Source organism: Condylura cristata, unplaced genomic scaffold (genome assembly GCF_000260355.1).
Source record: "Condylura cristata isolate star-nosed mole 26May11 unplaced genomic scaffold, ConCri1.0 scaffold00033, whole genome shotgun sequence".
Taxonomy (NCBI): Eukaryota; Metazoa; Chordata; class Mammalia; order Eulipotyphla; family Talpidae; genus Condylura; species Condylura cristata.
In genome coordinates, this window is record NW_004567134.1 from 15,033,264 (window position 1) to 15,060,343 (window position 27,080).

The window sequence follows — 27,080 nt, forward strand, 5'->3', positions numbered from 1 at the left end:
CTCCTGAAATATGCTGCTGAGAGGAGCAGCGAGTGGGTGAGGAGAAGTCTGCCACACCATGTGGGTCAGCTCTCTGGCAGGTGTTCGAACTCTTGCTGCAGTGGCTTTGGAGAGCTTCATAATGGGGTGCTTTAACCTGCTGCACCACCAGGGAGAGCCCCCTGCTTCACATTTTATAGAAAGTTGAAAGTATGAACGGAGTATTCCTCATCCCCAAATACAGGTAAAAAGGACCTGACAAGGTGCCTGTCTGCTTTTATTGGTTCATTTTCAACATTTGCAAGAAAAAAAAGACCATGCAAAAGTGAAATCTTACCAGATGGTTTCACTCATAGCCAACCAGGTGAGAAAAATAATAATAATAATGAACAGTTATATACCAGAGACATTTTATGGGGGTGGAGTAGGGAATGGGATCAAAAACAATGGGGCGAGGGAAATGCACCGGGCCATGGTGATGGCACAGGGGTGATGTGGTGAGGGGAAGCCCCCGGGGATTACAACTGAGATGGAAAAATGCACAAAATGATGTAAAAATAAACTATAAAAAAAGGGAAATCTATAAACTTGAAATTCATACTATACCACAGAAAATCTAAACTAAAACAGTATCAATAGAAATAAAAAGGTTGGAAGATAAACTTATAGCAGCAGTAATCATGAGTTTATATAAAGAAAGGTGGGTTTTATTCCTCAGCAGCATCTCACACGGAAGAGCAGAAGTGCAGAAAGAAATGTATTCTTCTTAGGCTACCTGCTACTGCTATGACTTTCATTCCAAAATCCGCTGGACAAAAATAGTCATTCCATATGCTGAGAACACCTGTTAGTGACATCTTCTGTAACTTTCAAGTATTACTTCGAGTGAAAGTGAACACTCTCCCCAGCTTGCAGCCCCCACTGCTCCCTTCAGTTGGACCTTGTAAGGATACTAACTTGCAGGGATGCAGTTTACAAGCACCTGGGCACTGCATTTTTAAAAGTGTGATTGCTGGGCCCTCCCTGGTGGCGCAGCGGGTTAAAGCACAGCACTATGAAGCTAAAGCCACTTCCGCATGAGTTCGATCCCCACCTGCCCCGGAGGGGACCACATGGCGCGGCAGACCTCTCCTGACCCGTCCACTGCTCCCCTCAGCAGTGTACTTCATCGATCTGCCTGTTCTGCTCCCCACTCTGTCCCTGGTGAATTCTCTCATCCTCCGCATCTCTGGCCTGTACCCCAGTTCTGTATGAATAAATAAATAAATCTTTTAAAAAAAAAATGGTAGTACATGCTGGAAACAACGAAACCTGATGGTGAAATGTGACCCTGTGTGCTCATCACAAGGAAGTGGGTTCCATACTCAGGATCGTCAGGATCCTCAGACACTGAGTGAGGGCAGCAGATTCGGGTAGGCTGGGGACTCACAGTGTGAGTGGGACAGAGTAAGTCACTACTCCTCTGTCCAGTCTGGCTTCTTCATTTGAGAAAGACAAAAGCTAAAGGCAACAATTATAGTAACTTGTGAAGCTGTGTAGCGCTGGAGAAATTTTCTAAGTTCTTTCTATGTTTGATCTTAGCTGGTCCTTAGAATAAACATCTCCCATTTAACAGGTAAGGAAGTTGAGGTCTAGACCTGTGAAGAGGTGGCTAGTTAACCAAAAGAGGAGTGACCTCAAACCAGGTGTCCAGATTCCCAGGGCAGCAACCTCCTCTGGAATCACAAGTGAGGGCTCTTCTCAATTACAACTGGAGGGCAGTGTAAATAAGAAGTGGATTATTAACATCTCTAGGGTCACAAGAAAAAATGTGTGTGATTATTATAATACCTGATGAGTAACAAACCATGTATTTTTAATGAAATCAATAAAATAAAATGTGTGCTTCATTAGTCATGCCAGGTTTCCCTGAATATTCCTATTAGGCTGCTAAAAAGAAATTCGGTCTTGTCAATTGTATTTATACTTCAGTGGTTACTTCTGTACACAAAAGTGCTCTCAGTTTTACCACACTCTCTGGAAGAAGTTCAACAACACATTGTTAATATTCTACTCCTACAAAATCATTTTAAAGCTCCATGGGAATTTAGATTTGCACAAGTTATTAGGATGTGACCTTTCCCTTAGATTTCTTATTTTAGGATTGACTTAACATGGTATTTCCCCAGTGGGAGCTGTTGTACTTCCTTCGCAGATAAGAAAAATAGCAATCACAAATTATAGTGAGTAAACTTAGGGAAACATATATTTCTGTGATGCAGAAGAAACTGAAGTCATGAAAGGAGATCACCCTACGTGTGCCTGAGTTTGAGAGGAAAGCCATGTGGCTTGCTAACAAAAGAAAACAGAAGTCATGCCATTATGGTATTTCCCTGCAATTTATACCTAATTGTTTCTTGTCCCAGCTACAAGTCTTATGACTTTTAAAGATTATTAAAGACGTTTACGTCACCAAATTTCCTATGTCCTGCCTACTGGGAGTATAAAAGGTTAAAAATATCAAACTTTCAATAATTTAAATGATTTCAGATCACAGGATCTGGACTGAAGAACAAGGAGTTCATGAGTGTAGGAAAAAAAAAAAAAACAAAAAACCAACCAACAACAAACACCCTAGAATAACATGGAAGAGATCACAGTTACTTCATTTTATGTTCCACGAACTAACAGTGGCTGCAAATTACTGAGCTCTTACTAAGCTCACTGTGGTGGAATTTACATCCATTATTTATAATATGTTGAATCAAGAATGTGAGACCAGGGCTGCTGATTATTATTATTACTGGCATTTTTCAATTGAAGTAACACTGGTTTATAACCTGGTATAAGTTCCAGGTACGCAGCATTATATTTCAGCATCCATAAATAACATCTTATGATCATCGCTAAAAGTCTAGTTTCCAACATATTTTGAAGCAAGCAAAATTGCAGAAACAGTATATTTTTATATGTTAGTAATGTGTTGTTTAAAACTGAAGTGCACTCAGAGAAATGAATAGATACACGGTAGGAACAGTGCTCCAATAAGTTGAATGTTTCCCAAATAAAAAAGTAATTAATTATCCCAATTTTAATATTAGTGTCTTATACAGTACCTACTACAGCTTTCTGCACAAAAAGGCCCACATCAATACTTTACATGGTTGGTAGCTAATGAAAACATTAATATTTCATGAAAAAAATTTTTAACTCATGAGACTGAAGTTATAGGACATACAGGAAAGTTAAGAAATTGTCAAAATTATTTCTGTAGAGAAGTACTGCTTTGTTAAACCTGCATTTTCAAAAGCACTGATTCCTTTCTGATAACCAGCAACATGTGGGCTCTGAGGCCACAAAAAAAGGGGCCTCATATTTCATTTAAATTGTGCAACACCTCAGAAAATAATCTTCCACTTCCTTGCTGTTAAGTAGTTTTTCTAACAACAGCAAACCCCCACACCGAGGTGGAAGTTGACGATGGATGGTGAACGCCTCTATTCTTCACTCTGACACATACAAAGTCACAGCTAAATGATAAGTGATTTGACTGAACGGATATCATGTAAATGTGTTTTGGAAATATGTTTATTTTGTTCATTTTGCTATTAACATATCCTCCTAGCAATTTGAAATGTCACAACAACTAATTATGTCCAGAGTAATGAACTTGCTCAAACCCTGAACCTAGAACTCCTGGCAAATCATCTGGAAAGAGCAATTTTTTAAGAAGTGAAATATGTGCATGAAGATTCACTTCATGCAATATTGTAAGAGCAAGTAGAGGTTATATGATAATAACAAACTAGATGCACTCTAAAAACTACTTAGATATGGAATTGCTAAGTTGTCACTCAGATGGGCCCAGTGGTCACTCCGGCAGATCCAGAAGCCAGGTACAAGGGAAGAAAAATGTATGTGACCTCACAAAGGAAAAAACAAAGACACTAAAAATGCTAAGTGATCCCAATGTTAGCATGTGAAAAAGTTCATAGCCATGAACAAAGGCTGGAAGAGGCTTATGTGTGATGAAGGCTGGCGTTTTTACTTTACAAATACTTTCAGAACTTTTCGGTAAAAAAGAAATTAGTCTATTAAAAAATATTAATGTAAAATGAAATAGACTTAATGGCCAGAATTCAAAGGCAAGAGGAATTTGTCCTAGTTCCTCATCTTGTTTCTAAACGCACCACCTACCCACCTTAGAGCTTTAAAGGCAAACATATCTACACTCCGATCCTGAAGCCCCAGTGACTACACAGCAGGATAGCCAGCCAGCGGGCTATTGACAGAGGGCAGGACTGAACTTTGCATGTGAGCACATACAGAAAATGATAAAGATCGTCGTGTCCTATTAGTAATTTACAGAATTGTGATTTGCTCCACCCAGTACACCTATAATTGAATTCCTCAGCCATAAAATCATTGGGACCAAACAAGTTCAGATATCTTTTATCTCAACCTTTTTTCTTCCTTACCATCAGTTAAGATATTTCTTATGGGCCTTTTCTTCTTTTTATAGATTCATTTGCCTTAGTTATAAATTAACCCCAGAAGCCACTCTCCTAACCACCAGCTCCACTGCTCTCTGGTCACCAGGTCTTTCTGCTTGCACAATTTATGACATGGGGGTCATTTAAACGAAAGTTGGTAAATGATGTCCAGGGAATAGTCTCCAGATTGGGAAAAAATTTTTCCTAAGGATAAATGTCCCTAAGCACAGAGTCCCCTTATAGCCAGACACCCTGGTGAAAAGTAGAATATAACTGCTGAAGACTTCTGTTATTTCATTTTAACTTTTCCTTTATTTACTCACTTATTTTAATTAAAGTAATGCTGCATTTACTTTTTTTAAAATTTGGTCAAAATAGTTTTACCATTTTCCACTGTATGATTCATTGGCATCAAGTACATACCTGCTCCTAATTTTCTCTTTCAAGAGTTAGGTTTTTTAAAATTTTAAAAGGCTGTAGATTTTTCTAAACTTAAAACCTGATTTCTAAGCAAATCTGATACATAGATTTCCTTTAAGAATCAAATTCCTTCTACTACTATTTGTATGTACTGAATTCTCAGACATTTTACCAAAAAACAGGATCTTCTCTCGTGTTCCACATTCAAGTGTAAGACTACTAATAATACTAAGTTCTCGGTCAAATGTTGTCTTGGGTAATGAAGGGATGAGATGACTGATGACATCTAATACTGCCAGTTTTGGTTTGAACATTCCTATCAGAACCTGACTACTATGGGCTAAAAACTCTGGCCTTTGGGGTTTCCTGGGAGGGTGGAAGCAACTGGCTGAAGTATGAGGTAAAGATGTCTATGTATGACAGGACTAAGAAGCGCAGTTCTAGAAGTGTCCCCAGTCAAAAGAATGCCCATGTCTTTCTGTTTGGAGGTGTGCAAACAGAAAGTCGTTCTAAAATCCAGTGAAAATAATGAGAACGTTTATTATTTGGTGACTCCAAGGTGATCTTCAATGAAGTTTTAATTCTGAAATAACTTGAGGAATATGGAAAAGCTGCTCAGACTAATAGGGAAAGTCCCATGTGTCCTTCACCTGACTTCCTGCTGTCGCACCACAGCCTCAGTCCCATAATGAAACTAGTTGTGACTTTATACAGTCTGTAAATGACTTTCTGTGGACCCCACTAAAAGCTTTCTCAGTTCCAAGAGCCAATCCAGAAACCTTCATGGATTTAGTTGCCTGATTGCCTCCAAGTCTGTAGTAGTTCCAATCTTTTTAATTCTTATAGCTGTATTGATTTAGAGTTGACATAGACATTCATTTCTCTGATACCTTGAAGAATGATGACAGGAATTTTGTAGACTGTTTCCCCATGTAGGTTTGCCAAAAGTTTTCACATGATGCAACTGAGGTTATGAATTTGGGGGAAGAACACCAAAGACCTACTGTGTCCTTTCCAGTACAACTTCTCAGAAGGTATGTGAGTGCAATATGGCTTTTAACTGTCGATATTAACCTTAATCGCTTGGTTAAGGTGGAATCTGCCAGGCTTCTCCACTGGAAAGCAACAATTGCTCTTTCTGAAGTTTTAATAAATATTTGGGGAAAATACTTTGAGGTTGTACACATATTTTGCTTTTCCTACCACTTTTACCCACTAGTGTTAGTAAGTCTGGACTGTAGCAATATTACTGAGATTCGCTGGTAGAGAATTTCTATTTCTTCATTCCTTTTATGTGTATTGAGTTAAATTCTGTTGTAAGGAAAAGCTCTCCTCTGTCTATTCAAATATTTAGTCATTTATGCCAATATGGAATCATGTACCTGTATTTTATTGGGAGGGTTATAATCCAATACTACAGTTCTTTTGCTACTCAAATTATTCCAGTTTTAGCCTCTGGGAGTGAGAAAGCTTTGAGCAAATGAACATCTACACTGATTACTACCCCTGCCATAAAATGATTATACCTGATACTGGCTGTTAGAGTGACTTTCCCCCTTGGGATGAGGGATCACAACTGCCTGTCCTACAAGAAACCAGACAAGGTACTTTGATTCCTATTTCAATTTAATTATAATAGGAATATATTATATTTATATTTATTTCCTTTTATTTATTATCATAGGAATATAAAATAATGTGTCTGAGACTTATTTCAAAGAATTTGAGTTATTTTTCAACTTCTAGGTCACCTTCCTATCTTTGTTTTGTCTTACACAAGCATGCTATCCAACACTCTTCAACTGACTATAAACAACAGAGTAGAAGGTATCCCAATAGTCAAAATAAAAGCCCTCCAAGCAAGTTTGCAATAAAATGCTATGAAAAATCTTCATGTTCCTTAAAAGAAAGACACTTGAAAATACAAATCTGGAATAGTAAATTTGGAGTTTACATACCTTTAAAGGGTGGCTCTTATATAAGAAAAAGGCTTTCTTGAATATCTGTGGCTTAGAGTTGACTTCTTTCAAATCTGGAGAATTAAAAACAAAAATTTTAATATTTACACAAATTTAAACTTCTTAGAAACCTAAGCTGCCAAATGTGCAACCATAAATAATTTTTTTTTCTCTATAGGATTTTATTCTGAATGTTTGCCATCCCAGAGCTAATAATGCTTTGCATTCCCTGTAAATTACACAGGGCTAGCAGATTTTCCACTGATCACAAGTCTTTTATCACATCTATCTGCTATATCTCCATTCTTGCGTATTCTTAAGAAAGCAGGATCTCACAAGGACAAATATCTCAAAAGACAGATGTCTGATAAAAATGTATAGAGAGCAAAATACTCATTAAAATATAGTCTTATTCTAGATGGCACCTGACTGTGAAGTGCAGGTGAAGTTGTATGTCAACCATTTTAAGAAAGTGGAAGTAGCACAGTCCAGGGCAGCAGATTTTTAAAAGGAGGACCCATGAGCAGATTACCTAAGTAAACGTGCCTATTGTCTTAGGATTCATATCCTTGGCTCTTACAAAGGGCTGAGGGATCCTAGAATAGCTGTGCTACATTCCATAAAGACAAAACAGCGCCCAGTGCCAAAAGCCTTATCACCGGCGCCGTAATCATCCCAATAACAACCAGATCCAACATTCTACACAGTCTAATCTACAAAATATACTCAAATTTTTACTTTTTAATTCTGCACCTTTCAGTTTAGAATTGTAGAGCCTCTTCTGCCATCCTATGCTTGGTAAAGAAGCAGTAGATCATGACTTTAAATTCTTTTCCATTTTGGTATTTCTATTCTGAAAAAACAGGAACTATGGACAGTGTATTTTGTGTACTTATTTGTTTGTCTAGCATTTTTAAAAAATAATATAATAGTTTATTTTTACATCATTTTGTGCATTTTTCCATCTCAGTTGTAATCCCCTTGGGCTTCCCATCACCAAATCACCCGTGTGCCATCACCATAGTCCAGTGCATTTCACTCCCCCCACTGTTTTTGATTCCATTCCCCATTCCACCCCCATAAAATGTCTCTAGTATATAGTTGTTCATTATAATTATTATTTTCTCGCCTGGTCCGTTATATTCCTGCTATGAGTGAAACCGTTTCTAGCATTGTTTTATATTTTTGTTTGGAAATTAATTTTCAGTATCAATGACAAAGTAACAATTTTGTTTTCAGAATGGGACACGGTCTCCTACAGAAAGGGTTAAATTTGTCAGTGTCTTGGGCCTGTATGTTTTATTTTCTGACTGACTATGCACCTGTCTCAGAGCAATTTACATAAGTGCTAAGCTTTTAGGCAAAAACAAAAGGTATATCCACGCAAAACTGTTCATGCAGAACACCAAGTTTTATAAAGGTTACCACTTTAACATCTACTACTTCTGCAGTTAAATAAAAGGACTGATATATGTAAAACAAAAGGAAAGAATAGTAAAAGATATATATGAACAAAAACTTTATCTGAAAAATAAAGTTGAGCTCAGGTTCAAATTAAGTAATACTGGCTTACCTGGGCACTAACCCAATTTCCCCTTTGAAATATATATGAATTTGCTAAGGAGTAGTTGGGAAGTAAAGATTCTGGAAACTGCTCTGTATTCCTAGTTTGTCGCCCTAAGTCTTGGATCACACAGAAAACTAGGTATCTCCTATGATCAAAGGCAGCAGAATTCTATAACCATTCCCAAACCCTTGTCTCACCACTATGACCAGTTCTCTCCTTTCTGTATCCATTCAACATTTCTTTAGACCATAGAAGATACAGTTTCCAAACATAAAGTAGAGCAGGAACAAGATCTATTCTGGGAGTAATATACTTCAAGGGTTGTATCTGTCTCATTCTCATCTGGCCAGTAAAAAATAAAATGTTGACATTGATTGGATTATAAATCCTTCTGCTCATTCCTATTTGTCACAGAATGGGGCTATGAAGAGGGCAGACCAGCCCTTCAGCAGAACCCACATTAAATAGGAACTGCGCATGTCTACTCACCCAACTCTTCCTATTGGAGAGAGAATTTTTATAAGGATTTGGTAGGTAACACTACAGGTCAAGAGGGAGTTAACTTACACTGACTTGTCTGAAAAAGTATCAATGGTAAATGTTGACTTAAATAAATAAAAAGCAATGGAAATTAATGAAAACTTACTAAAGAATTACTTTCCCATCAAGTTCTGAGTCTAGATACTTTTTAGATTAATTTTCTTTAACTTTCAAGGAGGTCACTTTCTTTGCCACATAAACTGTTTCTGTATAGAAGTTTTTCAAAAGTAGCATCATAGTAGTATTAAAATCTAATGAACAAAGAGAAAACCCCCTGTTCCATTATTAATATTGATTTTAATAAACAAAATGCTAATGAACAAATTCAGTCATATATAAAAGAATCATTCATCATAATTAAATTGGGTTTACCTCAGAAAATCGAAGACTTAGTATTAGACTATTAAATGAATGACAGTAGGAACAATTTTTAAGAGAAAACCAGATGATTATCTCAAAAAACAAAAACCTCAATAAAAATTCAGCATCTGTTCTTGACAGTATTTCTTTTGAAAACTAAGAACCTTTAGTAATGAGAATATTTATTTCGGATTTACAATCAGCATCAACTTAGTTATGAAATGTTAAAGCAGCATTTCCCAGAATTTATTCCTTCAGATTTCCCAACGGAAAAGGTTCTACCATAAAACAAATTTTCATATACTGTTTTTTGAGATTAATTAAATCCATTAGCATTGTGTATACTCTACAATTTAAAAAATTCTAATTTTAAACTGTAATTCAAAAAAATGTATCAACAGTAATAATCCCCTTAATCATTTAGCTCAACAGTTCTCAGTTATTTGGACATTTGTTTTTTTCACTTTCATGATCTCACTCCTTAAGCCACTTCATTGTAGTTTCTGTCATCCACCTTCCCACTGAAACCCAAGCAAAAGTGACAAGTTGTCTCCTTGCTAAAATCCATTAGCTTCATTTTTATTCTTTCTCCAATGGTGTGCTAGTAAATGTTTAACAGCCTGTTCTCCTTGCAAGGAAAAATGATCTAATTTACAGTGTTGGCCAATCTCTTTGTTGTCAACACTCCCACTAAGACTGATTCAAGCTACTGGTGTGATGTCACTGGGTGCAAAGGCGGGCGGGTTGGTGCAGGGGCCTACAACACTCACCGTTAGGTTTACCCCACTATCCAAAAGACTTTCTAACTCCACAAACCAAAATGGTGTGAGGTGAAGAAATAGTTTCCAGTAATTTATAGAGAAAAAACTTTGAGCATTCCCAGACCCAAAAAGCAACCTACAAATCATACTAAATAACATTTAAAACCTAAAATACACTAGCAATCCGCTTTCATATGCTGGTCTGAGCAGGCCCCAAGGCCCCACTGTCTGCCAGCATTTGATATTTTTTTCTATTCTCAATTTTTGAGGCTGTCTCCACCCATAGTTACCCAGAGACAAGATTCCCCTAATTCTTATCCCACCATATGATGACTATTTTAGTCATTTTCCCTGGTTCCTCTTCTGTCTGAGCTTTTCTACTTTATCCGTTCTGAAAGTTCCTGGTAGGCCTCATTCTTACCCCTACACATGGACTTGCTTATATTTCCCAAATTCCTCTCTAAACACAGCTCTTTGCTCAAGAGTTCTAAAGCTGGTTTGTTTGTTTTTTTGCCTAATAGATGAGACCCCAAACCTAAAATTATTATTTTTTATTATTAAGTAAAATCATCAACAATGACAATAACAGTACTAATTAATGTTAATAATATGGCCGTCTGTTACTACTTCAAAAGGATTGACCCATTAACCCTTATTTCAATTTCAGTTACAAACTATTTTCTCCCTTTTAGCTGTCTTTCTTTTTAACACCCCTAGCTGCGGTTCTTTAGGAACCTCAAACTCAGCCTCACTCAAACTGACTTTCTTTTCACTTTCAAGAATAAATGTACAAATTCAACACACAATTGCATTATTCTTTGTTCCCTGCAAGAGTCAAAGAAATTCCACTCTTTACTCAGGTTTTTCAAAATAAAGGAGATTCACCTGATGATCATAAATGACCCTTCTCATGTAAGCTTCCTCCTTCTCTTGAATCTTTTTCACACACTATACTCTCCAAAATGTCTCCTTTGCCAAAAGCCCCTCCCACTAAATATTTTCTCTATTTCATAGTCTCCTCCCCTGCATCTGTCATGTGTATTAGCGTAAATCTCCTCTTCAGTCCTTCTCTACTCATTTTCCAATTCTCCATAGAAATCTAGGAATTGACCTAGTAAGATCAATTTTTCTCAGGTTATGGGAAGAGGGAATTGCATTATCAAATGAAAATTCTCTTCAGTGGATTGGCAGATGATAAAAATATCTGAACATTCCCAAATGACTGATCTTTAGCCACCAAATTATATAAATACATGGGTCTGCCATGTTGACCCCCTCCAAAGGGCTGACTGACTCCAGTAGAAGCAACCTCAAGATGGTCTCTGCCTTCGATTTCTATCCTGGCCACACAAATTTTTCTATTAAATTGGATGATAAACTAAAATGACTTGATTTGTATTTAGAAGAATTTAAGAAAGAGCTAAGAATCTCCAAATAGTGGTTGGTTTCAAGTGGTGGAATACATATTAAAGATTAGGTAATATAATTTACCTTGTCTAAGTAACAGGTAAAGGTACTTTCAAATTGCTTGCTACTGACCAGACACATAAACTGATTTGCAATGTACCAGAGCAACTAAAGGTTTCGATCTAATCCATGGTTACACCTGAATACAGTTGCGCTGGGGTAGCTCTGGCTGTTAAGTATGGTATGGTGCTGCTGGCAGAGTAGAGACCTCTCATTCTTTAGCAAGCTAATACTGAAAAAGTAGGCTCTTGCTAAAAAGTGCAAGTCAGGGTGATTGGGTTCAGGTTTCATGGATTCATATCCTAGTTTTACCACCTGGCAGGTTATTTTTTACCCTTAGTACCCTCGGTGCTTATTTCTTCATCTGCAAAATAGAGATAACAGTGTATACCTTATATCGTTAAAAGATTAAAATGAGATAATGTATATTACCTCTAAAATAGTGTGACACAGAGTAAGTGCTCCATAAATATTAACTATGACTATCAATAGCAAGATTATGTTTTTGGTGCTTGAGATAATTAAGGAACAGTCCTTCCGAAGGATTGGTTAAATGACATTTTGGCTAAAAATGTAAACTGTGATGTGGATTAAAGGGGCGACAAATGGAAAGGAAGCATTCTCTAAACAGGAACTCATGTAGTGACATTTATAAATAAATCACAGACTAAGTTATCCTAATGAGTAATATTAATTTCAGAGCTCTAATTAATCCCTCTAATTCCACTTAACAGCTACTTAGGATCAAGGAGCACAATGAGACAGGAGATTTGAAATAAAAAACAACAATTAGTTGCTGAGCGTCTAATATGTATTTGCAGTATTCCAGGCACTGGGGATACAGAACAAAACTGACTCATATTCCAGCTCTGTGTAAGTGCATTTATGAAGATGCAATGAAAAACTAGATGTTCAAAGGTTCTACACTGTGTCTGACATTACTGCCACTGGAGAGAAGAGGCTAGAAAGTGAAGGTATGAAAGACACGCTGGAGTTGTTTCAGAAGCTGCTATGCTTTATGATTTACAAGTAAAGGTCTATGATAATCTTCGTCCTGGTGGAGGACGAGTGATTCAGTGGTATTTTTAAAATCTGTCAAAATCCATTTATATAAATAATAATCTATTTTATTTCATCTCTGAAAGAGCAACATAAACATTTGGCTCATGTTAAATTTGGACCAGTCTCTATTTCATCATTATAATTAGATAATAGTAGATAAAAAAAATACATGTCATCCTCCTAGTACAGTCAGAAATCTAACCAAAGAGAGAGAGGTCAGGAACTGGGAAACAGAGAGGAAAAGAAAGAGAATCAGAGGGAGAGGCAGAGAGACAGACAGAAAAGAAGGAAGAAGAGGCAGGACACTGCACCAGCAGCAATGGTGGAAATAAGAACTAGAGTGAGGGTAAAAATTGAGGAAATAGGGGAGCATGGAGGGAGCAGAAGAGGAAGGAAAGTTGATAGAAAGGAGGGGAGGTGCTCAAAAATCTGGCTAAGGTAAAAGAGAACTTTTTATGTTTCAAGCAGCTTATATGGATATAGGCATATATCCACTATAGAATAGTCACTACTATTCTATACAATATTTTCAATGTTGTACAGAAATTACGAAGCCTCCAAAATTACTTAGCCATAAATTTTCAGCAACTCCATATATATGCTATCTTTGCTATTCTCTAAGTGTTTTCCCCACTTGTTTATCCATGCTTATACTATCTTCCCATTAAAAGTACTCTGTCCATCATCACCCCATAGTCACGGAACAATATTCAACGAATATTTATGGAGTGCCCACTATACCAGATACTGTTTTAGACACCTATCAAAATTTTACATATATTTTAATGAAAAGTACGGCTGTTTTAATAATATACAATGAAAGAATATTGTGATACCATAAACAAACAATCCTTACGAAAATAAGCAAAATAGATCAGAAGGGAAGACAAATACTGGGTAATTTTACTCATGTGAAAATAGAGAAACAAAGCAGAGGCACAGAAAAACAAACTAACCAAAGCAAACTTGAGAAATCTGACTACAGAATTGAGGTTACAGAGGAGTACGATGGAGGGAAGGATAGCTAAGGGGGCGGGCACGATGGACAGCGAGGATTACAGGTAATGGGTGGTGGGGGTGGCTGTATACATTTGAAGAGGTGTGACCCTATACCCCCCACATCACAGACAGTGCTGTAAAACACTGCTGCAGCAATTCTAAAAAGTCCTTTATTTGAAACTAAAAACAGGGTCCTGGACCCTACTGGCACAATGGGTTAAAGCACAGCAGTAAGGGAGCCGCAGCCATTGCAGCAGGAGTTGCTTTGATTCCCGCCAGGGAGGGACCCACAGGACACAGCAGACCTCTCCAGTCTCGCCCGCTGCTCCCCTCAGCAGTGGACTTCGTAGATCTGCTTGTTCTGCTCCTCACTCTGTCTTTGGTGAAGCCTCTCACTCCCTGCAACTCTGGCCTGTACCCTAGTTCTGTATGCATAAATAAGTAAATCCTCGGGGGTAAAAAAAATCAGAAAACTAAAATAAATAAAACTAAACACATGCTAGAATTTCCCCCCTCAATACAGTGAGGGCCTCACTCCTACAGGAATCAAAGACTTCCTGACCCTTCAAAGTACAATCAATCACTTTGTGATAATTCTAGCTACTAAATGTAGCCAATGACAATTTGAAGCTTATTATAACAAAGTCAAGCGGGCTGAATAATAAAAGTTATTTGAATTTTCACCCCCAGTGGCATCCCAAAGGCATTCCCCAAATGGGCAGGCATGCATGGTCTTGTCCAACATGACATGACATCGCGGGACGAATGGCAGCGGGACCGAGATTTATGTAACTCACTTCTGCAGGGATTCTCATTACTTGAGAAAACTTCACGTCAAAGAGGTACTTACTACAGCTCTGACAACTGGAAATAAAATCTGTAAAACTCACTGTACAGAAAGTTTTAAGGTAGAATCTTCATTGGAACTTTGGGAAATACAATGAAAAGCACTGGTGAAAACAGCCAGAGGCTCCAGCTGTGGGGTACACCAACATTGTGGGGATGAAAGAAATACATTCTGTGACGCTGAAATGATAGAATAAGGACCTTGGACCTCGCTTGTCTCTCCTACCAATGCAAGACTTCTTGACAGACGCCCAGCTCTGCACGAAAAGCTAATGACAAAGCGCTTACTTTTTCACTAAGGCAGCCTTTCCCACGGGGACATTAGTTATTAGACGTCTTTCCTTAAGCTGAGCTGAATTTCTAATTTCCAGCACTCCCGCGCCGGAGGGACTGTACCTGACACAGCAGCACAGAGTCAGCAGGCCCGAGGAGAGCAGAGACCCCAGCTTCGGGGAGCCTCAGTCACCTGGTCCACCCAACCAGGCCAGGACAGAGGTGCTCTGACTGGGGAGGGGCTTCTCTTTTCGATTCATGGTGGATACAGTTAGGCTGAAACGTCAGGTCATCAAATGCTTATCCTCACTCTGCATTCCCCTGCGCCACGGCTATCACTGAGGACTGGAGGAGACACAGGGGCCCTAGGCAGTCCGTGAGAATCGCCCCTGCTCTCCCACTGGCCCGCATGCCCAGATTTGGAGATAGCCTCCTAACCGCGTTCCCTGCGCTACTGCCAAATTAATCTTGTGACCTAATCATCTTGCGCTTTTTCTCAAGACCAGGAATCTCACCACCCCTTCTAAGATAAAGCCCACGCGCCCTTGTCTGCATTCCAGACCCTTTCTCATCCTGCCTCAAATCTACAGCTCCAGCCTTCTTTCTCACTACTCACACAGGAGCACCATCCACTTTCAAACGGGTTGATCGCGCCCGTTGGCGCCCGTTCCCGCCCGTTCCTCCAATCATGCTTATTCACTACTCCAGCTGTGTTTTCTTACACTGGAAATTCATTTCCCCTCTTCTTCAGCTATCTCAAGCCCTGAACTTTTTTTTTTTAAGGTAAAATTCACAGAACAGAAAATTAACTATTTTCAAATGTACAAGTATGTGTCATTTAGGACATTTTTAAAGCTGTGCTGCCATCACCTCTACTTAGTTCCAAACATTTTAATCACCTCAAAAGGAAATCCTGTACCCATTAAGCAGCCACTCCCCTCCCCCCTGCCCCCAGGTCCTGGCAACCACTGATCTGCTTTCCATCTTGAGGGATTTCACCATTCTGGATATTTCCTATTAATGGAGTTGTACGTTAATTCCTTTCTTTGTTGCTTTTTTCTGTATATCTTTAGGTACTTTTCTCCCTATAAATTCACGCTCTCAACCTCTGGAAGTGTGAAACCTAGCTCCACCCCACCTCCTCTGTGGGCTCTTCCTGGTGCACTGCACGCTGCACACTGACCTCACCCGGGTCTGAATTCTTGTAGGATTTGTTCTCTGCCTTACTTAATCCTTAATCATCTATTGCTTTGAATCATGGGGGAACTGTTCCACGTTTCAACTTCACCCTCTGGGATTTGTGTCCATGACAAACTCCTAGGTCCAGGAGCTCTGCTGTCCCCCTCCCTTTAAGCTGAGAACCTACTTGGAGGGGTATGCCGTTCACTGAGTCTGACCACATGTGATGCATTAGTGGTGATGACAACAGTAAGTCCAGAAAACTGAAGTCTGGATAGTCCATGCGAGGCTGCGTCCACAGGATTTCAACTCTCAGGCTCTGTCCTCCCTGCCCTCTGCTTTGCTCTTGCTATTGTGTCTAGCGTTGCACTTCCTGGGCTGGCAGGGGATGAACAGGTGTGGCTGAGGGAGGGGAATGGCAGGGTGCCTGAGGGTGGAGAGTGCAAATTCCCTGCACTAATCTTTTGCTAATAGACTCCTACCTTCGTTCTACATCCACAGATGAAGGCCTACCTGAAAAAGTGGGTGTGCAGGCCTGTCATGAGGCCACACAGAGAAAGGCTGGTCTATTTGCTTTGTCTTTGTATGTAAATTGGTTTCTTTGTCTGGAATTCTGATTTGCAGTTGTTCATAAATGTCTATCTAGCTTGTAAAAGGAGATTAACTGTTAAATAATAACGATGATAATATGATTCACATATGAAACAGCTGAGCCATTACATTGTTTTATATACTATAAACAAGTGAATAGGCCAGAACGGGATGGGGGTTATGGTGGTTTTTTGTTGTTGTTTTTTTTTTACTTGAGGTAACACTGACTTTAATACTGTTTTATATCTGGAAACCTGTATGTACTATGCTATGCTCTAATATTAAACAAAAAGGCTGAAAGAAAAGCGGTTTTATATTAGATCTGAGTGCTAAGTCTAAAAACATTGTGTATTGTACATCACGATGAACTTTTCTCCAGTGGCAATACTACACAGAATGGTTACAGTTGCCATTGGAAGCCTGCAAACAAGAATGTAAAGCAGCGTGGCCCTTAGGCCATTCAGAACCTGTTCTTCTGACCAGAACAACTGAAAGATCCAACATGGAGCTGAGTCTGTAATTAACATTTTTTTCCCTTTCATATTCCATATTGTCCACTTTACAATAAAATCTCAACCTCTTCTGGCATTAACTTCATACCATTATATATCACAAAACATGTTCCATAAAATAGAAATTCACACTTAAAAGAGTAATTTAGGGAATTCCCTAAAAATGTGGAGACTAAGAATCCCACTCAAGTGGTTTTGAAAAAGCACAAACTTGTCCTCAAAATCAAATTAAGTTGAAAAGCACTCATAATGCACCCCCCATCACATGCACCCCATTAGGCTGTGTGTAAGAGGAGTCAGAAGAACTAAGATAGCCATTCCTATCCTGCAGGAGTTAACAATTATGCTTGGTACACAAAAATCACCCATCACCATGTAATACATGACAGCAAATAATCAGTAGCTGTATTTGTAATACAGACGATAGCGCTCTTTAGATGACACTTCACAGTAGCCTTGTCTTCTCATTAGGTTTTTACTTGGGCTAAGATTAAAATTAGTTTGCATTTTCTGGATCGCACAAGCATTATATGTAGTCTTAAGCCAGAGGTCTTGGTAGGCAGTTTTGTTTCCCAACTACGGTATCTAGTGTCAGCAAATGGTCACTCAATATTTGTACAACTGAATAAATAAATATTGGGGAAATCTGAAAAATCTGGCAGTTTTGGATACGTCTACACTGCATTGCTTCCTAATATTTCTGGTGAGTCTATGTATGAAAGAATTAATTCATTCTACTTCAGATCAATTCCTTTGACATGTATTCTCCTTATCAACTTCCTCCCCCAAAAGATTCAAGTTGTTCAGAATTTATTTTTAAGTGGGGGATATTTTCTGTCAATTGCCAAAAAGAACTAAAATGGAGTGAGATCATTTGTGACATAAAAAATTAAATAGCTTTAACAAAGAATTCGCCCAAAGAATGGTTTTTCGAAATAGGTTCTGGATTTTCTTTCACCCGAACATTATTTTCTAATAAATATGTGAAAGTTCTCAGGAGGCTTTTAAAAGAAAGTTGCTAACATGACTTTCCAGGGAAAAAATGTGTGTGTGCGTGTGTGTTTTTAATGGGATCTTCCCAATGAACTTGGTTTTCCGTTTTTGTCAGGTATAAATTACTTCTTAAAAATAAAGTTTGAACTAAATTTCTGTGGGTAGTATTCAATGAATATAAAGATATCCATTGTGACAATGTTATAAAATAATAAATCCTCTGCAAAGTGAAGAATCTTGCTTGGTGCTTGGGACTTCCACGAATTAACAAAGGTTGTTACCTACCCCTCTCTGCTAAGTGTAACAGAGAAAGATGTAATATAAAAATATCTAATATCTAATACACACACATGACCTAGAATAATGTCACACTAAGAGAAGAATGGAGCAGATCTTCCTCTCAGCACACAGCCAGCCACGCAGCTCCCAGCCAGCTCTGCCCTGGTCCCAGGCCAGCACAGCGACCGCTGTCTCCTCTCTCCCGCTAACGTTCTCACTACAGGAGATACCGATAGTCCTGAGTCAACCCCACAAGGGACAACATTTGTCTGTCAGGTTCATTTCTTTATCTTCCTTATCTAAAACAATTCTTGGCACAAATGAGGAGCTCAAGAGGCAATTGTTCTATAAATCAATCTTCATTAAAAAGGAGCTTCCTCCCAGTATATTTGTTCTTAAGTATCATCCCATCAATTTTACCCACAAACCAATTTTAGGAGTTATAAAATGAAGTTTGTTAGCTGTAAAATGAAGTTTGCCTTGGGCTGTATTAAGAATGAAATCATCGGAAAGAAAGGCAGGAGCATAGAAGGAAAAAAATAATTATTTAGTATCACTGACACAAAATTTCTAAAAAGCTATGATTTCATTTAAGATAAAGTTTATTTTAAAGACAAAAGGCTTCTTAACAGAAGTCCCAAAAAAATGACCAAAAAAAATGTAACCTGTAATCTGGGTCAAAGGGAAAAACATTTAATTTTCCCTTTGAGATTTCCAGAACAATGCAGCACAAAAGAAAGGAATAATTAATTCAAAGGCTACTGCTGTGTGTGTGTCCACATACATAAGTATATTCTGTACCATCTGCACACAGAGGTCTGTCTAGATTTGGGGGAAATTTCTATTCACTTGTTCTTTTAAATCTTATTTTAAAATTACTATCATAAACTGTATCAGGTTCACACTAACTGTAATGAAGTTCACCTTCCCATACTTCTGCAACATCTGCTATTTACCATTAAAAGTTCAACATTTTGTCAAGGGTTGGAAAGCCAAGTAACACTAATGGGAGGTTATGAAACAAAAACCGTAATATGTTGAAAAATGTATTTTTTAGAAAATTTAAAAGACATTGGTTTTAAAGTAATATAACTCTGGAAACTGTATTTTAAAAATTTCAGTGTATTTAAAAAATCAAGTAGAACATGAGCTCAAAGAAATTAAAAAAAAAAAATCAAACCTTATGTTTGATGTTATGGCTGAGAAAATTAAGAAGCGATAACAGAAAGTTTTTTTTCCCTCCCCCAAAGGAGGTTTTCCAAGCAAAGAGTACAGGAAGCTCAACATGTGAAATAAACTGGGCAGAACAGCAAAGAATTCACCTAGTGCCTTACATTCTCTTCAACAGCTTTAAAGAAATAAAACAGCTAAAGGGTTCTCAATGCTGAATTTATTTTACGCCTTGACCACGGATCAGGTCACAGACACCCCTTAAAGGCTACAAGTGTATGTTTTTAGCTACAGATCTAATTTTCTATTAAAAACATACATTTGTGTCTGGTTATAGTTATTGAGCTAAAGTTTGGAAAAGCATGAAAAATAGAAGCTAAAAGCCCTCCATAGTCTCACTACTTTAACAGAACAATCACCATTTTTGTATATTACCTCCCACACTTTTTAGGTATACATGTATTTATGTATGGTTGCAATTAATAACTCATATATATATATTGCTATTATTTTTTACTTTATTAGTGTTCAGAGTTGCTAGATTTCTAAACTGTCACTGATAATTGTGTAACATTCACTTCACGATCATTCAGCAGTTTACTTAGCCACTCCCCTAATACTTAATGAACCTGTAAATTATTTCCAAACACTGCTTCCTATAACAATGCAATCCTATAACTTTATGACAATCCTGTAACTTTATATATAAGTATGTGTATACACACATAGGTGCAGGATTTCTACCCCCATTCTGCATGGGAGAACAGGTGATGCTCACAGTGGGGAGGGGGTTAGGGGGTGGTGGGCAGCCAGCCTCTCTGACACAGGCTTGTCGACAACACTGAGCTTTTCTAAGTAACAATAAAATGTCAAGCCAATAGGCATACTGTTATAGGATGAGCAGGGGACCCCACCAATGGGACGAACACACCAAAGCGGTGAACTGAAGGCAAAGGAAGGACCTAGTGAAAATAACCGACAGTTGAGTATAGGACCAATGGACTCCAGGCCACCAGGCCAGAGGCAGAGAATCATCTGAGGACCAAGTCCCCAAACACTATACCTCAGAATCCCCTGGAGAACTTGTTACAGGCCAAGCAGCCTGCCTCACCCGCAGAATCTCTAATTCAGGAGGATGTGCATGTCTCCCCAGTTCCCAGATGATGCACTCTGGGAACATGTATCTTTTTAAAGACATTTATGAATGTCTTCTAAGTACTGTACCATAGGCTGAAGGAGAAAGACCAATAAACTCCAGTCAGTATCTGCTTCGAGACATCATCATCTATCATTTTTGGTTTTACTGCAGTGGGGGCTGGGAGGAGCCACAGGTTTGCAACCCCCTACTGGTTTGCAGCATTGAATGTGATTTTGAGGTGCGGGCTCACTCCTTTTTACAAGTATGTTACCCCCTCACACCCACACCCACCTCCCAAGCACAGGCCTTGTACTGCTGAGTCCCGAAAGCCAACAAATTTGCACCTTGTGAACACAGTTTAAGATTCCCTTTCGTATGTTGCCTTTAAATAAATTCAGGATGTTCCTAATTAGTTCCAAATGCTTTAGGAAAACCCGGGGTAACCCTACATAGGCAAATGCTTGGGTATTTTCTTCACCCTGTGGATTTAATCGACATATGCAAATAACTGTTAGTGTCTTCACAGAGAGACGCCATTCCTGTGTGCCCTCTCTTTCACAAACTCTACCCACTATATTAAGGAGAAAGAAGCACACACTTGCTTACACAGGAAGTCATCAACGAACATAAAAGAACAACACTTGTCCGGGAAGACTTTAGGATTCTCTGCTTTAGATTCAGACTTCAGCAAGACGGTGGAAAAAGTGAACGAAAAGAAAGTAATGTGCTTAGTCATACACAAGAGGGTGACCCTTATCTACCTCCACACTATCTATCAGCTGACCCACAGAACTCAGGAACTGGCCTTTAAGGTAGCTACTAAGCTTTCATTTCTAAAAAGATGAACTGGCTCATCATATTTACTTCTGGAAAAACATTAAAAAAATAAAGTGTGTATAAACTTTTATGATCTGTGGGTTTGTCAAAGAATTATTTATACGTACTTGGCATGTTTTTTCCTAATGTGTCTTTCCAGTCTCTTTGAAAGCTAGTTTAAAAGTCTAGAAGAAGGGACTCATGCAAAGACTAGGTAATTTGTATAATATCACTGAGAAAATATAAGACATAGTGTAAGGTGATCTTCAACTATTTGATTACATTAACCAGCCACCAGCCATTTTACTTTACCTTCCAAAATGTTTCCTAGGTAAACTGATGTTTGCAAATAACAACTTGTTTTCTTTGAGAGAAAAAAAAAAAACAGCAGAAAGAAGAACTACAACTTGTGTTGAATTTTTAAAAAGATGTATTTAGAGATTTCCTTTAAATTAAGACAATATTTGTTTACAACACTGTGATTCAGAGGCCCAGGAGCTCACCACCTTAGATGCATGTCTCCACATCTCCATCAAGGTGCCCACTGCTCTCCACCAGGTCCATTGTGCCCCCAAACGCATCCCCCCCCCCATCTTGAAGCTCAGTTCTGCTCAGATTTCTATTCAAGGCATGTATGGGAGAACAGATCTTTCATCACTGCTATTTCAAATAGCTACTTTCATATTTTGTTTCATGGAGGCTGGTCGATGGCGAAATTAGGACATGACTCATCTTCATTTTAATTTCCTTCTTCTGACCCCCTCTTTTAAACTCCAGGTGTGTTTTCTATCCGGTAAAGGCTTTGTTTGTAGGTAGAGAGCCAAGCAGAGACTGACCTGTCCAAGCTTTGCTCAAAGAAATTTAAACAATGAACCGTGCTAGGAACACCAGCCTTCTGAACTCCAAGCTTGAAAACGACAGAGTTTCAGAGGTGGAGGGACAGCCAGTGAGGTGGTAGGGTGGAGGGTCAGGGGTTCCTGTGGGCAGGCACCTCATCACTTCCCTCAGTCTGTCTGCCGAGATATCATTTCACAGCACCCCTTAAACACACTGGTAAGTCGACTGTTTTTCCAGTCACTTTCCCAGATTCTGTCCTATAGCCACTTACAGGACCGAGAGAAAACCATGCTGAGTAGGAATGTTAGAATGCAAAGCTCTTCTAAATTCTGGATGCCTCCCAGAAGCAGGTACATATGTAGAACCCAACCTTACACTTGGAGCTACGCATAGGGACACAGCCTGCTGGTGGGAGTAGAGCATCCACAGATCTCTTTACTCCCACTCAGGGTATTTCCCTATTTTTCTCCCTCCCTCATATCTGCCTGCTCCTTATCTGTGGTAAACTGCAAAGGGTTTATGCTAATCTGAACTCTTTCAGAAGGTCAGAGGCAGTCTCATTAAGTCCTACCAGTAGGTTACCATTCTCCAAGATGAACCTGCCCATTAAAGTGTTTTTCATAAAACAGCAAGTTGGTTAAAACTAGCAGTGAATTTCTTTTCTAAAATCCACACCACAGAATAAAAACATTACCTAAACAGATCATGAATGCAATGGAACCAAACCAGAGCAGCATCTAGTCTCAATCCCAACATAAAGTTTTTCTCTCTTTCGACTCTGATGTCTTTCTTTTCCTTTATGTTTGAGAAACAGTAAGAAACTCGTTCCCAACCCGCTTTCCGCCCACCCACCCCCATTCCCAAAAAGATTTTCAAGTTGAGAATGACCAGGTCACTGGAATAGATGGAATGCCTCAGAAAAAAGCCAACTGGACCATTTAGGGTGGAAACTTCTACAGCTCCTGCCCCTCACCCACAAGAGGGCAAGTCCCCTACGGACTCTCACCAACAGCACTGCTGAAGTCGGTCTTCTCCCTCGGCTTCCCTACTTTTTAGTTATGACCCTAGCGGGGCTCTGCAGCTCAGTATTCTAGTAACAGAGTGGGGTTCAGGCCTGGACCCAAGTCCCGCCTTTCTCCCATAGGAGACACTTCAGAAGAAAATGTAGTATTTAATTGCACATAAGGAGGATTTAAAATATATCACTTGACTGATGCACAATGATAGGCTTTTATAGGCTTTTATAGTTACTCCCCGGAATTAAACTGATACTTACTAGGAGGCCACCAAAACAAGCTCAAGTGACTATTTTAAACTACTAAACCATGTTTTGAGATGAAAGATCATAGGCCTCATTATAAAACCAAGCTTGCTCCTAAAAAATATTTAGTCCTACAGAGTGCACCACAAATTATATAAAAATAGGACTTCATCAAATAAAAGAAGAACTAGGTTTCCAGAGGCATCAGACATATACTACTGACACAAGAGAGTCCAGACAATGTCTACAAAGGACTCACAAAGATGGCATCAATAAAATTAAAATAATTATCAGGCAGATTTTGGTCTAAGGTCATCAGAAAATAATAAGTACAATTTTAAATTCAGTAACAATGAAATGTTTCCAGAAATATTTTATAAATTTGTCACCAGGCAGCAAGTCTTATTTTGAGTTCATTCTTAATAATCTTAAAATTAATACTAAAGAGAACTATGACCGTTTTATAAAAGAGTTAGCTATAACGTAGATAAACAATGAAGTCTTCCTTAAAACATAAGCTCCATTAAATTCAAGGCCAAGGTCATATCATTTAAGACACATGAGTTTGCTGATAAAGTCTTAAAATTATACCAACAAAAGCCCGAAACAGTAACTGACATACTTTGCCAATTTCACAGATGAGGAAATGAAGAGTTAGAAAGGATGAGTAATTTGCTTCTCTAAAAAACCAACAAGTTAAAAGGATAAATATTCATATCCTGAATGAAATATTCTGTATTAAACTACTGCTGTATACTGATTAATGAAAAAAATTAAGACTATATGAACCTCCTCTTTAAAATTAAAAAAACAGTAAGCATATTCTATTTTCTATAATAGTGGTGTCTTAACATGTACAAAAGTTTTTTTCCAACATATGGCCTACAATGGTTGAGCCAATTTCCTTCGAAAACCCACTTAAGTATTTTAGGTAAATAAAAATGAAAACATGACATTTTTATTAAATAAAATTTTAAAACATAGCTCATGTAACACCCCCAAATCTCTCTGCACTGTGATAAAATATCAACAGTAAATAAGAAAGCCCAGAAGATTTCAGATAATCTTCAATTCAAAATTTTTGTGCAGAAGGCAATGACCCAAGCTGAGTGTGATACTCTGGGGCTTCTCTGCCTGCAGGATGGTTATTCACAGATTTTACTGTATTTTTTGCAGCGTCAAATTAGATCTGTTACAAAGGACCCATGTAAGCATTTTAAGTTGCTGCCCTTTTCATTACTTTTAGGCCTCAGGAAAAAAGAAAGAACAGTTAGCCTAACGTGGTTATTTATGAAGAAAAATAAGTAACCAAGTTAGAAATTCAGTTTAACAATTTTTAGGGTGGGGATCATATGTTTACACTTACGGACTTGTGACTTAAATCAAGTTTTCTTTTTAGTGTTTAAAAAAAAAATTCCCTAAAACTATTATTTATTCAACGGAATCCTATGAAATCAAAGACTTCTTCCACTGCATTTGTCACACCTTATGACATGTATTTCCAAACTGAAATGACAATGAATTCAACCAAGCACCCACAAACCAGAACACTGTTTTGGGTCCTATCCATTAGGCAGATATATATTCCATAAAGAACAGCAACTGAGGACCACCATGCATAAAACATTTATAAAGTAGTTTTTAAAATTTTTTCCTACTTTCTGAAAGTTGCCTATTACTAACCATTGTTGCACTATTTGAAAACTAAACAAAGTGTATTGTTACTACTTGTATATATTTTCAAAGCAGTGTCTTACAGAGTACACACACACATGCACTCAATTATCTTGATAACTAAGGATCTCGGCAAACATTCTCATTTTTCAGAGAATTATAGAAGAGAGAAAGTATTATTATAACTTACTAATGGAAAGCAACTAGCCGTGATCAGTAATACATTTCTAGTTCATTTTCCTTAAGTCACACTTTTCTCCTGGTATAAATTTTAAGTGTCACAGAGATTTTAAAATTAATAGTGATTCTTTGCAAAATTGTACTTTTTTTAGCATATACTTCTGATGTACACAAAGAAATGAACATCTAGGAAATAGTTCTCCAAAGAAAAGCATGTATTGAAGTATTAAAAATGCCAATTGTAAAAAGTTTTCAACTCCCCTAAGTTTAATATAGTATATCATGCTGGTGGGTATTTTAATTTTAAATTTAAAAAGAAATTACACTCTAGAGTTTAAAGAACGAGCAATCAGCGCCCCCCAAACCTTCAGCTCGGATTCCTCCCAGTCCTTTCTATTTCACTGCAGACATGGTTTTATAGCATCCAGTGTAAAAGGCGGAGACCAACTTTTTAAATCTGAGTTTTGATTATAAATGAAATCACCAGGTCTTTTTTCCCCTTCTGGTGAGTTGCAAAACATTGTGATGGTTTCTTAAGAACTCCTAATTTAAGATGTAAGTATCAGCAAGCGGCATATAAAATAGCAAAAATTTAAATAAAGGAGGAAAATGCTATGAAGTATACCCTAACACCAAAAAAATGGATAAGGTCATGTAACAAACTTCACTTTTTGGCTAACATGACATTACTTTTCAATTTCCACAAACTGAAGACTATTTAGATGCCCGATTAACTTCGGAGTGAAGATGATTGAAAACAGCGCAAACTTTATTCTAAAACTTGAACAGGGGCTATCAAAATATCACTCTGGACGCCACAGGTCGCTTCAGTGCTGATTCTGCAAGTGGCAGGTGTTTCTTTAGGGAGAGGCGCAGTGCACTCTATGCCAGTCTGTACAATTGGGGTTTTCTAGATCATCTAGCACCATCTAGAACCAGACCGATTGCGCTTTCAGGCCGCAATTAATCACTCAGCTATGGACACGCAGACCACCACAGGGCTCCAGAGGGCGGCCCAAGGTCTGCCCAGGTGCTCTGAAGGAGTGAGTTATCCATCTTCTCAGTGCTCTGCTCACAATCTGCTTCGTGAATGCTAAAAACAGCTGAATTAAAATAATGGACCTCAATAGCTACAGTTTCTCCCGGATCCACAGCTCCGTCCATCGGGTCTGGTTTTGTTTTCAGGTAACTTACATACACTCATTGCACATGTTGTCCCCCACGTCCAGAGGCAGACCCACTTCGCGACCGCCGCTGCTTGGGGACTTCCTCCTAAAGTAACTGACCCTCTTTTTCAACCGGGAGCCTCAGACACAAGTGACTTGACGCGGCGGCCAACCAAGCGCAGAGCCCAGTCATAACGCAACATCCCCATCAGCACCACCATCACCAGCCTCGACATCACCTTGCAAAGTTTGACACATCACCGGGCGCCATGCAAGCGAACGCGGTGACCGGCGCCCGACTCACCTAGGCAAGGGAGTTGACCAGAGGAATTTAGCAAAGCAGCCTCCTGGCCAGCGGCAGAGGTGAAGGCCCCTTCTTTACCTAGCGACGACCTTATATAAAAGCGCAGGAGGTTACTCCCAGTTCTGCCTCCTCACCTCAGGCTCCTCCCCAAATGCAAAGACAAAAGTACCACAGCTACACACCCACCTCCACCGGCGCCGCGGGACGCGGGCTTTCTGGGCAGCTCCCCCACCTCGCGCTCCGCGGACTGCGCCTCGCGGCGGGGCTCCCGGGGCG

At 38.7% G+C, this 27,080-nt stretch overlaps 1 protein-coding gene across 1 annotated transcript in view; it reads right to left on the reverse strand.

Annotated features, from left to right (window-relative positions):
• The window catches only part of PPARG (peroxisome proliferator-activated receptor gamma), a 97,777-nt gene extending 90,908 nt beyond the window's left edge, over nucleotides 1-6,869 (reverse strand). The window contains exon 1 of the mRNA XM_012732101.1: nucleotides 6,830-6,869. The gene's annotated coding sequence lies outside the window, so the exon portion shown is untranslated. The remainder of the gene's footprint in view (nucleotides 1-6,829) is intronic.
• Between the last annotated feature and the right edge of the window lie 20,211 nt (nucleotides 6,870-27,080).